At 41.6% G+C, this 12,563-nt stretch overlaps 1 long non-coding RNA gene across 5 annotated transcripts in view; it reads left to right on the top strand.

Moving 5' to 3' along the window:
• LOC147126656 (uncharacterized) overlaps positions 1-12,563 on the top strand; it is a 68,264-nt gene that overhangs the window by 1,667 nt on the left and 54,034 nt on the right. For all 5 annotated transcript variants that reach the window (XR_015084771.1, XR_015084770.1, XR_015084774.1 and 2 more), the window contains exons 3-4: positions 1,030-3,089; positions 3,207-3,355. This is a non-coding gene — a long non-coding RNA (uncharacterized LOC147126656). The remainder of the gene's footprint in view (positions 1-1,029; positions 3,090-3,206; positions 3,356-12,563) is intronic.

Raw genomic sequence — 12,563 nt, 5'->3', positions numbered from 1 at the left:
TGCTATTAGAATTTCAATTACTCGTACCAAAAATCAACAGGGGGCTTGTTTAATTCTTGAAAGTCCCCTGGTAGATCTTTTTTTTTTTTTTCCTTTTACCTTAGCTGTTGTGTCCGGTCACCAACATGGTGACCACCGGCACCAGGTAGCCCTCAAGGACCAAATGAGTAGCCTGAGGGTCTATTTCAACTATATATTACCAATGATGGGACATTGTGATTTTCTAGGAATGTTGTACAAATGATAATTTTAAAATGTACACTGGCAGAGATTAAAAAAAAAAAAGATGCTTATCTATTTTCTAATTATTGTGAGAAATCATTAACCTAATCGGTGTGTTCACATAATAATTGAATATCATTGATTAGTAATTATAAAATATAATAATATTAATAATAATAATTAGTGTAGTATAGAAGTAGGTCGATGACCCCTGCGATAGTAATTTAGGCAAATTCCCAAGTAAGAAAGGCCTGGAATTTGCCCAAATGGTTGCTTGAAGCCAGAATATCAGCCTGCTTTATATATGTATTTTATTTGTATTTTTCTATAGATAAAATCAATATAGCTTCATCGTACTCTCACTGCATTTCTCCAGACAATCTTTAATCCAGAGTCCTGTCCTGGATTATCATGTCTGCTCCACCTTCTTTTTTGTATTAAGGAAATCAGATGGGATTAAACAGATTCTGAGGGAAAAAAAATGCACAACATGGATCCCAATTTCTGTTTCCCTGACAACAACTATTACAAACGTCATTCCCGGATTATTCCGCATCGGATCAAAACAGAACATTTAGCCCGGAAGATGTCGCTATAGTGGCTGTGTTTTGCTATGACCTTTTGTCACTTTTAATTTCGCAAATGTGCTTTCGGATGAAGGCGATCCGAGCAGATGGTTCCGGGACTGTTTTTGTGAAGCGCCCCAGCAGAACTCCCATTAGCCTCATGATCTCATTTTTCTTCCGTTCTGTACTCTGCTAAAAATGTGCTGAAATGCAAAATGTGCTGTTCTTTTTTCTTTCGCAGGCGGTGATCCTCAAGGACTTTCCCAACGGTCATCTGACTCATGGAGGTCAGCATGAGAAGGAGCAACTATAGCAGGTAAGTGACTCAAGCAGACGTAAACAAAAGATCCTTTCACACTTGCCATTTGAGCGTTCAATTTCCCCATCTCCGTGTCCTATGTGAAAATGTTCCATATTTTAACATAGAACTACAAGCGCCCCTTTCAGAAAGAACCTGTCCAAGTGGGACATTGTCATGTCTGACGTGTATTCACACAGCAGATGCGACTTCTCCCCTTCAGATAATTATAATAAATACATGGCGACATCAATGTGACGGTGAGAAGTGCTTTCAACACAAAGGGGTGTGGGCAGTGAATCGCGGGTGATTACAAATATGCCATAGAAGCGACAGTATGTAGGGGGTTAGAGGTGGGTAAGGACAAGTTTTCTACCTGAGACTCACTGGCTTAGCCCTTTGTGTTGAAAGCTATTGTTGCTATCCCCGACGTTGACGTCAACACACTTTATCTGAATATGTGAAGCCACAAAGCCTCTGTGAAATGTGGTCTGGTCTTGGTAAATGGGAAATCACTTGTATAGCGCTTTTGTGCCTTTGGGACTGAAAACGCTTGGCATTGTTACCTCATTTATCTACTGATGACGCAGCATCAGGAGGCTCAGTATCTTGCTCAAGGACACTTCGGCATGGTCACAATGGCCGGGGATCCAAGGGACAACCACTCTACCACTGAGCCATGCCGCCAGGGACAAATTAAAGATTCGTAACTAAGAAATGTGTCTCTGTATAATTTTTGTGTCGTACTTATAAACAAAATTAAGGTAAGTAATGTTGCATTTTGAAGATGTTTGTGTCCAGCTGTCGTTAATTATTTACATTGTGAACAAAAGCCTTGGGTCTTATCTTTTACCCAACGAGGGTTTCGATTATATCCATCATACCAAGACATTTTAGAAAATTAACTGAGCTAATATTTATTTATTTATTTATTAACATAATAAAACACTAAAACTATGCCGAGTCTCTTGTTGAGTTGAAAGCCAAAGAATACAAATGTGTTTTACGACGAGTTTTAAAGATGGACAGAGAGGAGGCTTGCCTAACATTTAAGGTACGTGGAGGAGCTCAGAGAGGTAATTGGACTGATAAGATGGACTCGCGCTACTCCGCCATTTCTGGACTGCAAAATTGGATAATCTGTCCAATTTCAGGTAAGTTGTGCTAAAATAAAAATATGTACCATGTTATTGTGTACTTGTATCGCTAACATGAGGTGGTAGAGTGCTTATGGTGATTTATTTTTGAAGATATTTGACGAATTCGGTTTGATGCTAATTCGCTACATTCGGCCACAATGGATTTTTTTCGGCAGCAAACACGATGCTGTAGCTTGACGGCTTTCAACACTCACTCACATAGTATTTACATTCTGCCACTGTAGTTAGTATCTGTAAGAATGACAAAAAATGAACATATTGCGTTAGAATCTTAAATTCTGCTTATTTTTCCGTAGAACTAAAAAAATCAATACAAAGCCAGAAGATTTATTTGAAGTGGGGTGTAGAGGCTTTGCAGGCCACTCACTATGCAAGGTGCTCACACTCCTGGGATATCACAGGTGCGGAGAGAAGAAAGGCCATCAAGACCACCATGGAGGCGGCAGAAAGGGCCTCGAGATGGCTCTGGATCAGGAGGTCTGATCAACCCTGCCTGGCTCACCTGAGGGAGGGGGTATGATGTTGAAAGACCCAAAACCCCCGATGAAGTGTCCCATTGCATCCTAGGATGTATCTTATAATCACTCACACACATTTTATTTACAATCTGCCACTCGTTAATATCCAAGAATTACAAAAACAACATGTTTAGTTGCAAACGTTATTTCTGTTGATTATTTTTTCTGTAGAATGAAAAATGAACGCAGCATCCTCCTTATAAAAAGAGGAGCTGAGGTGGCCTTCAGACCAGGGCTCCTCCTGTGGACGGTGACAGGAGCCGTCTGAGTGATCGTGAGGACAGTGATGAGGGATACACTCCTTAACCAGTTGAAAACTACAAAGGTTTAGCTTGTTTGTGACATTTATGGATGTAACTATGTGTACACGTCGAATATATACAAATTTCTGCCCTTTTCTAAAGTAATTCATTTTTTCCTGCGTCTTTGTCCTATCTGTAAGGGCCGGGCTGTGTACACATGTGCAAAGTGCAACGTTTCAACTGTGCCTCAACAAAAACCAAAATTTGCTTTTGTGAATTCTACAAGTGAGCTGAAGTGACTTGCTCACTCGCCACACTGAGAGGCCAGTCAAATTGAGTGGGAGTAAAGGTAAGTAATTTAGTGTTTCACTTTCCTTCATAAAGTGTACATCATTTGCTATCCAAAATATGCAAAACAAACACTGTGAATATAAAATGTGAAAATCAACTTTCATCATGTAATGGGTTAGATTTTCATCAGGCTAAGCTGTTATCTCTGGTTGCTTGGTGACTAATTCACCATGAAAAAAAAAAAACCCTCAAGGGGAGGGAGATATTTGCATATGCAAAATAAAGAGCTAGGGCAACTAAACAATTGGAGGTCTGTGTCTAATAGGAGTTTTGAAATAATGAAACCACTTCAAAATATGAAATATGTATCTCATGGGTGTCTTTTCCCAAAATGCTTTGTTGTTCCCCTTTTCACAACTCACTCAAATCAGGTAACAAACGGAGCAAAGACTCGATAGTGGAGCAAAAAAGAAGGCGCGTTGGTTAACGTTAGCCCTGTGCAAACAAGGTGCAAATATGAAAGGTGCTCTGGAGAATAGATAATATTGCTGAGCAGAGCCCCCCCCCCCCCCCCCACCACCACCACCCCTCCGCCTTTGCCCTCCATTATCTAAAGGTCTCCGTAATCACACACAGGGTTCACTCAGCCCCAGAAGGGACTGAAGCATTATTATCTTTTACGGGAATAACACGGCATCTAAGCAGAGACTAATGTTCCTAAGCAACAGCTGACAGTGAATCTCGCCCAACTATATACAAGTATATATATTTTTTTTAATTAATGTTTCCCGTTCTTAGTCCTCATGAAAACATGCGTGTAAACTGTCAAATTCGCGTCAAGGTAACAGGTGGTGCTGTAACCCCATCTGTAAGGTGAAGAAAGTCATTTGTGGGAAAGACAATAGATGAAGTTCTTGTTACAGTATATCCTCATTAAAGTCTTATCTAAAAATGCAATTGGCAAACGCTAGAAAACTGCCTTTCCGAACAGCATATGTCACAAAATATACTTTTTATATTCATGTGGTCAGGTAGCAATGGTCCTTTGTATGAAAAGTATATGATTGATTCATTTTTGACATGCTTTTTCATTTTTCACCATTGCTTCATTTGCCGTTAACAATATGCATCATGTACAGCGAGGCCATCTGCCTCCTTCAGGGTGGGCAAACTCGCTCCCAAACTTAGAAAGACAATGGAAAATAAAAAGAACATGAATAATGATTCTCCTATCTGCAGTTATTTATTTATTTATGTATTCATTCATTCATTCATTTTGTCGGGTATGGTTGTCATGCGATGCCTTCTTTGACAAACATGAGCGCTTTGTGTTTGCATAACCCTCCGTGCTGTGCCACCATTTCATAACCGCCTTTCTCTCCGACATTTGCTTCTTTGCTTCCCACACAACTGATGGGGCTCAGTAACATTAGCAGATTTGTGAAAAAACTGGCTCTTGCAATCTCAAAAGTACATTATTGGATCTTGAGGACTTGTAAATAATTGGCCCTTTGGGATACATTTGCATAAATTGAACCGCAATGGTACGGGATTGTACTGTACTATTTGACCGTATCAAAAAAAAGTATTGGACTATTGGCCTTGTTCTTTTAAAAACCACATTATACAAAACCCAATGCAGGGGCTCTTTTCTTTTTCCTCAACATTAGCATAATGTTGTTTGCTAACTGACCCAATGACCTTTATTACATCTACTATGCAATATGCCCAATGGCATAAGCATACCCACCACTTGCTGTTGGGTCTTAGCCAGATTCTCATTATGTTCATCACATCTGCTTCAAAGATGGATTACATCCACACAAAACATTTTACACAAGACATTTGGGTTTCAACATTCTGACTTTTATAAATCAAGAGTCCCGCAATGTGCAGAAGTCCACTGTTCACAGGATTCTGCTTTTTTTTTTGCTTTTTTTCTTTAACCCTGATTCATCCTGAGACGTGACTATAGCTTGAGCACGCCTCATGAATCTCACCAGCTGTTAGGTCTGATCGGTCTGCCCTGAGTACCCAGGCTTTGCTGCTTAATGTCGGCACCGTGTTCCCACAAAAATTAAGTTGGCAGTTGTACGGAAAGTACTCATAGCATTACGTCAACAAGGTGTCATGGTCATGCTACGGTGATAATTTTTACCGCGGAAAAACTGAACTGGTATTTAATGATTAATCAATTAATTTTAATGCAGTTAGCAGAGCTGGGCATTTTACTCAAAATCCGTGATCTGTTTATCGCCTTCCGCCTACAGCCGGGGTACTCTTCCGCCGTCCGTTTATCCGCCATTTTGTCCGGCCGGACCGAATAGTAATCGCCTGTAGACTGGTCCAGCTATCATTTTTTAAATGGGCTTCCGTTAGCGTTGCTTGCTGCCATCTGCTCATCAGTATGTCATCCAAAACAACTAGACAACATACTGACAGGAAGCGGTGCAAAGCGGGGTGGATGTCAGCGACGCTTACAAGGCGCTGAGACTGCCTGAAAACCTTCAGCGATGACTGAGTGGGCTTGTGGATTTACTGTTGCCATGACATCTGGAATTTGCCAAAAGATCTTGCCGGCTTTTGGTGCCCGAAATGCCTGCTGACAGCACCAGTATGTCATCAGAAATCAGCCATTGTATAGCACAGCATAACACATTGTCAGGTTAGCTCACGCCATCCCGTATTGGGCATTGGCAATCAATGTATCAAAGGTGTGTGTTCATGACTCGACATAATGGATTTTAAGTTGGAGGTGTGTGGTACATGCTAAAATGTGAAGCTCGTGGTGGTCAATGCTCGCTGATGTGAGACTTGTAGACTTATCTGTAGTCATTAGCTTTGGGGTAATGGATAACTTGACTAATTCACTAGTTTTGCAATGTGTGCTCCTTGTTGCCTTCATGTTCTTCCCTTTTTCTGTGTTCAACCCCCACCCCCACCCGCCCACCAAAAAATTTTAAAAACTCCGGTACTTTTCATGACAAATCTTTCTGTCAGGTCATGAGTCAACAATGGATGTTTAGTGAAGTCATTTTTAATTTGAAGTAGAAATTGTACTTTGAACTCCTCTCTGAGCCAACATTGTGCGCGCTTGCCTTGAAGTTCCTAGTAGGAAATGAAGTTTGCTGCTGTTTGCCGTTGTGTTACTTGTCCATTGTTTGATGCAGCAAATACTGCCTGTTGCCGCTGTAATCGGCTTCTGGGTTGTTCAAGCAACTTGTATTGCGGTATCGGCAGACATTTGTGAGCGCTTGAAAATGTGCTTGGTCATGTTGCAAAGTTAAAGCTCTGCTGTTGCTACACTTTGGGGATTTTGGTGACAAAAATGTGATGACTTTGTCATTTTGGGATGGTTGTGTTTTCCCCCCCGAAAAAACAAATCTAATACCCAATATACATTTATTAAAAATATATAGATCATTTTAATGGGTCTGTTAGAATTATATACGCTGCTGAAACTTTGAGTTATCTCCCAGCAGGGTTTGTCGGAGGGATTAGTGGTGAAGCGGTATAAACAAATTGAGCTAAGTAGGCGCAAACTCCCTAAATTCGTTGTGTCAGGCATCAAACACCTTGGGATGTAAAAAAAAAAACAAAAACAAAAAAAAAAACTGAAAGGCAACAACTTGACAGAGAAGAGAAAATGCGAGTTTCACATTTTTGTTTTGACAAATAGAGCAGCCACTTGTAAACAAATTTGTTCTGAAGAAAGACTTTTTTCCTTAGTTTTTCAACAGAAATATTAAAGGGTACCAACGTACTGACCCACCCACCTAAAAATGTATTTAACGACTGAATGACTGACCAGCTACCCTCGTACCGACCAGTGATCACCATGTTGCAAATCAGTCTGAAATAAGGCACTCTGTGCTTGTAAATCCCATCCCCGCATCTGCCTCAGATGTTGCTCTAGCTATGGATGCCAAGATTCTGTTGTAATTCTCCGGTTTGATTAACCCAACCCCTTCCTTCTACTTTATCGGCAAGGCTCATCTGGTTTATGTTTATCAACAGTTATCCGCTACCGTTCCCCTTTTGTGTTCATGTTCAGCTGTCAGCTCAACCACATTCCCTTGTCGTTTCTGAGCTTCGTACAACCTTACTCCCCTGCCTTGCGATTATCTCCTTGCGCTCGCCGCCCTCTGTATAATTCCTCGTGCTTCCTCCTGGTTCCTCACTGTCCCCCGTCCCTTTGGGTTCCCGCATCCTCTTACCCACTGTACTGTCACAAACACACTCCGTCAGGGGCCCGGAGGCTCATTTGCACCTCTGTAGCAGCCTCCACTGAACCGTTGCCTGGGTCATGGCTTTGACCTTCAGAGAACCAAGCTACTATGGAAACAGAGCCTTGTCGAGTTTGCATATATGGACCATGCCGCAAATAATGTGGCAGAGTTTGTGGAAACGCAGCATGTTAATTCTGAAGACCAGCGTTGGCTTGTAAACAAAAGACCTCTTTCTTCAGTTGCACGCATTCCCTTATCATTTTTAGACAAGATAATACAGTGTTACAGTCCAAAGTCTTATCACAAATAATACCATTGAGCCCGTTCACACGTAATACATACATTAGGAGTCAAACATTATTTACCGTAATCCGTCATAGTATCCATAAAGCTATTTACTCAAATTGCCTGTCGGAGTGTCTAAGATATACATATATGTTTGCTATTGCTCTAAACTGAATGAGACATCACAGACTGTAGTTTGTTCTTGCGCAGCTGTTAAGTCTGCACAGCAGTAAAAAACACCCCTTTGTCTGCTCTTCCTGGAAAACTGCTTAATAAATGTGACAATAAATGGTGTGCTGGATCAACACCAGGTAATGTCACTGAACAAGTGAAGCTGTTGTATCACATTTGAGGTCGTTGAAACACTGCCTCTAGGTGAGGGTCACCATAGAAACACTGGATGGCATTTGTGCGTCAACTGGCCCCAGAATGAGGAAATCCTATTTGAATGAGACAAAAGTATGTTTCTTTCTGACCCGAAGGTTGTTTTAACAGTTTCCCGTGTATATTTGATACTTGCCTGAGCACAAATTTCCAAGTGAAGGACTCCTGTTATGGAACAGATACCAACGTATCATCCCAGTACTGCAGTATCAAGCTTTTCCTAGCAATTTATATATATTTATTCACTGCAACGATTAATTTTGCATCTTCCATCAACATTCTGTACTCACCTCTGGGGTGCTCGCAACAAAAACAACAAAAAACAGAAGCATCAGTGATTAATATGCTGCAGCAATTAAGGTGGATTTCAGTCAAAATATCTTGATCCTACACAAACCGGTCTTGCCATACAATTCTGGACCAGTTCCTGAGACCAAAAATTAATGTATAGAAATACACTTTCTTGTATCACGATTGACTCTTGCATGCCCTGTGCTGTAATTGTAAAGGGCAAACCCAAAGTGATACACTTGGCCTTGAGTAAACCTAAACAGAAAATATGAAGCCATCCTCATGCCGCATCCAGAAATATACTTATGCATGACATTACAATTAGCATAAACACGCGACGCCACCTCGTACTTACTGCATGCGTGGCTACAAGCACACAGAAGCATACTTTGCCCCATTTTTCTGTATAATGATGCTCCTCAGGTCCCCAAATAGAAATGTTTCCATTGTTTCTAGAATCTATCACACATGCAAATAATGGGCATGACTGTATCAAAACATGTTTGTTCTCCGAATTATTACAGTTCACCAGCGATGTACTGTTTGAGACAGTAAAAAGGGAAGAATGTGAATCTAAGTTTGTATCGTAGTCACCCCATGGTTCCTTACATCTGTCAACTTGTGAGGAACACCAAAAGTGAATTTGCCAAAGCGGGAGACCAGGAGTGTGTGTGCATAGTAACAAATCTCGCCAAGGCGCATGGGGGGTAAAGCTCAAAGACTACTGTGTGTGTGATTGTCTGATGCAGTGGATACAGTCTGCAGGGGGTCTGTTCCTTTTTCTCAACAGCTTGCCTTCAACAGCCAATCAGATAATTCGCTAGAATGACCACCCATGACCTGACAGTAACCTCGTAGAAACACACACGCACACACACACTGATGATGCCCACAAAGACACACTTCACTGCCATCTAAAGTGTAAGTGGACACATAGCAGAGGCGTTCACGACACTCTGACCTCATTTCTTCCCATGTTTATATGCCTCCATTGGGGGGGGAGGCTGAAGACAGACATGCATTAGCGATAGTGCTGAGTCTGTGGTCCCCCATGGCCAACGTAATGGCATACACTGAAAACATCGGGGGTGCAACGCTTAGAGACAATGTAGCGTGAACGCTCTGCCCTGTTGTTGACGTTTGCCCTCCTTCCTTCCTTGTTTGTCCCTCTGGAAGGAAGCCTTAATGAAATCAAGCATTAGATGTGGGGGGAATTCTGCCTTTTTCAAAGTCTGCAATATCACCGCATTCATCCATAGTTTATAGTTCTCAATTTATGATCACAGTCAGTCTTAAATCGGATCAACATAATGTTTCTTTTCTTTGATCTGTCTCAGTCGTCTAAAACCAGGAAATGGGAGAGTGAAGCAGAGTTCCTTGCTGCATTGTTGTCGGCCAATCACATGACGGTGACTATACCGCCCCTCTCAGCCCTAGACGGCCTGCACTTTAGAATCACCTCCGTGATGGTTCTGAAAAGCGGTTCCATTGTAACCGCTCGGCCCCGAAAAAGTGTAATGGAAAAGCGACCACTTGGGGCCAAGCAAGGCCGTGTCTGTGTGGAACTAGGCTAATGCAAAAGTGCCATTAGAGACAATAGGGTGGAATAACCAAAGATCTTGTCCGATACCATCGTTATGTAAAGATCACAGTAAAGACACAGGTGATAGCTTAGCTACCAGTGAAATAATGTTTGTCTAAGAAATACTGTATAAATCTATCATCTATGGATAGATTTACGTCATTAGACTTCCGAGAGGACCTAATATACTTAATACTGTACTTTGGTCGGAAATCAGTAACTCCCTGTACCGTATTGATTTTAAAGCCTTGTGTAGGTTCATGGCCCATGGTGGTAGTTTAAATTTCCATTTCAATATAATCAACAGAACAAAATCATCTGTATAAAATAGGCAGAAAAGCATACACTTGACACCTGGCCCTATAGTCAGATGGGTATGTCTGGTTTGCAGTCTTTTTTTTTCCTGACATTTTCACATTTATGCTTTCCGTCCAATTAAGTTCCCCACTGCGCAACACTCCATTTAAACTATCGGGCCTGTGAATGAGATTTAGTGAATCACTCGGCATCAAGGGCGTGTAAGAACAGCGGCGGGACAATAGACCTTGGGGTCAGATCCATTTTCATTTGACATCACATTTCATAGGTGACTCGATGCAGATAGATTGATTCAGCGCTCCAGTGCATATTAGAGGAGGTGCGACACCTTCAAGGCACATACACAGAGAGCAATACGTCTTCATAACGGGTGCATGCCAATGTAAATGTCTGCAATAGTGCCTCTCTGTTGCTTGCATATTCATGGTGATGGCTGATGAAAGATTCAAAAAGCCTAAAACACTACTTTGCTTCATTGTAAATAAATCTAAGTATGCTACTTATTGTGTTCCAGGCACAAATCTAGAATTTCCTAGCTTCACAGGTTAAGGGATTAAAACACGCTGAGTTGAGACTATTCAAATGAAGTCCAGACAGCGGCGCATTGGAGGTGTGGGCACAGTGGGGCTTAATACGGGATTGTCTTTTACAATGTGCTCACTGAATGCAGGAAAACAGCCTGACCGGCTTTGTGCCTCTTGGGATATTGTGTGAGTGAGCGTATTGCATCCATCTGCCTCATCACACCCCCCCACAAGATCCCCCTATTGCCTCCTCTATTTGCCTCATTTCATCTCCAGGTGGGCCTCCCTACAGCCCGCTCCATGCATGTATTAGTGCCTTCTTGAAGAGAAGCGACCTTCAAACGTCTAGTTTCCACAGCAGCCATCTTGATGGACGTATATTTGGTGTGCGCCTTCCCCACCAAGGCTCTGTGAATTCCAAATCTGTACAAAACATTGGCCCTACCAATTAGGAAATGGCAAAGTGCCACAAAATGGAATTAGGATTTGGAATATTTGAAGGCGTATAAAGACAGATAAAGGGAATGTTAAATACTGTAGAATGACTCCTATCGCCAGAATTTCCTGATACAGTAATGTAACAAGATCCTAAAGAAACGCAAGATGATGATCAGATGAGAGGAATTTTCCTTGTTGATTTATATGAATCAGCTTTGTTTGACCTTAGAGCATTCATTAATTTAAAACATTCTGGAGAACACTTTTGTGGAAGGATGATAGTATGGTGTTGAAGAGATGCATTCATGGAAAATGGTTTCTAGAAGCTCTCAGTTTCATTGATTTATTTTTGCAACGGGTTCCAGTTTTTAATCCCACTAAATGGGCTGCCAAGCCTGGAAAGGTGGATTAAGCAGGCTTCATGCTCATTTACTATATGAAACTGATTGAAACGAACAATGTTTGAGGTATTAATCCTGAAAACATACACAAGCTCCAACACAGACAGCAGCAGTGGACAGAAGTGTGCAGGGATTAGATGTGCGGGGAGTCCAGGATCAGACAGACTCATCAGTAGATACGGATACTGGATTAAAATACACATACACGCAGACACACACATGCGTGCTCACGCACACACACAGGGCTTCATGCACATTGACCTTCACTCTTTAAACTTGGGAGGAACTGCACGTTTAGCTGGACATTTATGTTTTAGAAATATGGAAGTCTTTGTCCAGACAATTTGAACAACATTTGATATGGTAGGGGCAACACCGCACAGGTGTCAGTTCTGTCCCTGACCAGCCTCTCGTTTGGACCCTGGTATTGGGATTTAGCATCATCAAATAAAAAAGCAAAGTCAACAAGTCAACAAAACACGTCCCCTTGATTTGTCTACCTGGCCTACCTTCACTGTCAATGCTCTTGGGTCTTAGAATATACCAACTTTGTGGCCCTTTGTTCATGACAAAATGCTGAGACATGAGGGGATGTGAACTGTGTGTTTCCTCCTTAGCCAAGGCAAGCATGTTTTCATCCAATAACAATTGCCCATTTTACCATACAGACTGAGCCAGAGGCCACTGCATGAGCGTGAATAATGCAATCATCAGCCTTCTACCACTTCAGGGTGAGAGGGACAAAATCAAGCTGCAAATGTAATATTTTTCATTTCATGATGTTAAATGTATTTTTCCACCTATGCCTATTATT

Source organism: Filicampus tigris, chromosome 22 (genome assembly GCF_054856515.1).
Source record: "Filicampus tigris isolate MCC_2025a chromosome 22, RoL_Ftig_1.0, whole genome shotgun sequence".
In the NCBI taxonomy this organism is placed as follows: domain Eukaryota; kingdom Metazoa; phylum Chordata; class Actinopteri; order Syngnathiformes; family Syngnathidae; genus Filicampus; species Filicampus tigris.
The sequence above is the reverse complement of the archived record's forward strand: the minus strand, read 5'-3'. Positions and strand labels throughout refer to the sequence as shown.